General features: G+C 33.8%; 1 protein-coding gene across 30 annotated transcripts in view; it reads right to left on the reverse strand.

The window, feature by feature from the left end:
* EndoA (endophilin-A) overlaps positions 1–2,500 on the reverse strand; it is a 534,923-nt gene that overhangs the window by 208,426 nt on the left and 323,997 nt on the right. The window lies entirely within an intron of this gene.

A 2,500-nucleotide genomic window follows, 5' to 3' on the forward strand; every position in this document is an offset into this window, starting at 1 on the left:
CATACCTAGAACACTTAATATTGTTAACAGAGAGAGAGAGAGAGAGAGAGAGAGAGTCAGTGTCACTACTGACAAACAAGCCATCAAAAGTCACTTCCAGCAGAGGCTTTATATTTCCGATCATACTCGATTCGCGCCCGGAAACAGCCGTTATCAACAGCGCCACATCCCTGAACGCAAATTACACGGAATTCCGCGTAATTCTACTTTATCCGGGATTAACCCAACAAGCTGGCCGGCAAGTGACATCATTCACAGAGCAATGTTTTTTTTTTCTCTCTCTCTCTCCATTTATTTACTATTTTAGTCCCAAATTTATAGTAAACGTGAGATAAAACGTATCCTATTTGCCACCAGTTTTTTCATTCCACTTTTTTTCTGCTATTCAGTCTTTCGGGGTTTAAACTTTCTAAGTTAAACTTTTCTCATCCAAGACTTTAAATACGTAAAAAATTAATCGTTTCCCACTTTCCTTTATTCGCCAGATATAAAAAAGCCTTTACAACATAAACAGAAATTTATTACAGGGCAATGTCTAAGGACAAAAACCAAACGCCGAACAACACTGACTGAATATTTTCTGTTGTTGAAATTAAGTTAGCCTGTGACTTTTTGCATGTTAAATTTTCATCTATCTATATATATATATATATATATATATATATATATATATATATATATATATATATATATATATATATATATATATATATTATACATACATACATACACACACACACACACACACACACACACACACACATATATATATATATATATATATATATATATATATATATATATATATATATATATATATATAAAAGACGATTGCTTTCAAAGCCAACCTTTATTCTTATGGAATAAATAGAAAAAAGCAGTACTCTCACTCGTTCTTGATAGTCGCAGCCAAATAAACGATGCGGAAAGGAAGACCTAGAAAGACCTGGATAACTAGATCGAATGAGGTACTCGAACGAAAAAAGCCTTCATATTCAGAAAACGAGGTATAGCCTACCTGTGATATACATGTGAACGGAAATGCGTTGGGTTCGACCGTCTTCATAAAGCCCCTATGAAATTATATGAAGTGGCTGAAGTCGAGGATGTTACATGTACAAGATATATGCATATGCATATGCATATATATATATATATATATATATATATATATATATATATATATATATATATATATATATATATATATATATATATATATATATATATATATATATATACACATACATACACACATACATATACACATATATATATGTATAAGTATGTATATGTGTGTGTATATACATGTATATATGTGTGTGTGTATTACGGTAAGACTGAAACCAGGGATTTTCAGGGAATTCGTGAAATCCCCAATTCACTTACGGACATTTGATCCTCAAACACGGCGAAACAGTGATTCATCTACACTGTTTCGCCATGTCAGTACTAGCTCCTCGGGTTAGCGGAAGCGCATTAAATTGAATCCAAACGCATATTCAGAAGAAAAAATCATTCGTCGAGACAGACCAAGTCAGGAATGGACATGTCATCAGATTAAACAATTTATATGAGTTTGTGATGGCTGAAAATGCAGACTAATGGAAATAACCAATCTGCCACACTTTCCAAACACAAATAAAAGCTGTTGCTGCTGCAGCCGAAGATAATCGGGGAGCTTTTTAGCCAAAGGAGAAGACGAGACAGTTCCCATGGGACGGTTTTCTCGGTGCATAAATGGTCCCCGATTCATTACTTTTCATGCATCCCATTCTCCCGACAGAGGGTAACGGGACAGTCACCTCCTGGACCCTTTATTATTATCTGGGCATTCAAAACATTATTGTAATCTATGAAGTGAAATGTGGAGGTGATACCCTTTATTACTATCTGGGCAATCAAAACATTTATTATAATCTATGAAGTCAAAATGTTTTTAATGTTATAAGTTGTAATGATTACATTTAAACGAAACTGTATCATCTAATGTCAGTGTCAAATTACCTAAATCTCTTTGTTTTGGATACTTCTGAAATCCACAACGAATTTGGGTCTTAATACAAAGTTAATCACGATTTGAAACTGTGAATACTTTGGACGATTGCAATACTCACTATACTAACAAAAGTTACGAGAGGGCAACATGTGATAATTATCAAACTACTATATACAGTTACATAATCTATTATCCTCAGATTCACTAAGTAAAAAAAAAACCAGTAAAATGAATAAACAATATAAAGCTAAAAATTAACCAAAAACTCACATGAAAATTACTTACAAACAAAGGTAAAGATGACACACGAAAGATATAAACCACGAGAGAGAGAGAGAGAGAGAGAGAGAGAGAGAGAGAGAGAGAGAGAGAGAGAGAGAGACCCACCAAGTATACAACAGAGATGACGAAGCAGAGAAAAATACCTCTGAGGTGACGTCACTGTCCCTGAGTTTTATGACCACACTACAGGTATCGTTCCGTGATTTATTTTAAAGAGAC

This window comes from Macrobrachium rosenbergii, chromosome 11, assembly GCF_040412425.1.
Source record: "Macrobrachium rosenbergii isolate ZJJX-2024 chromosome 11, ASM4041242v1, whole genome shotgun sequence".
Lineage (NCBI taxonomy): Eukaryota > Metazoa > Arthropoda > Malacostraca > Decapoda > Palaemonidae > Macrobrachium > Macrobrachium rosenbergii.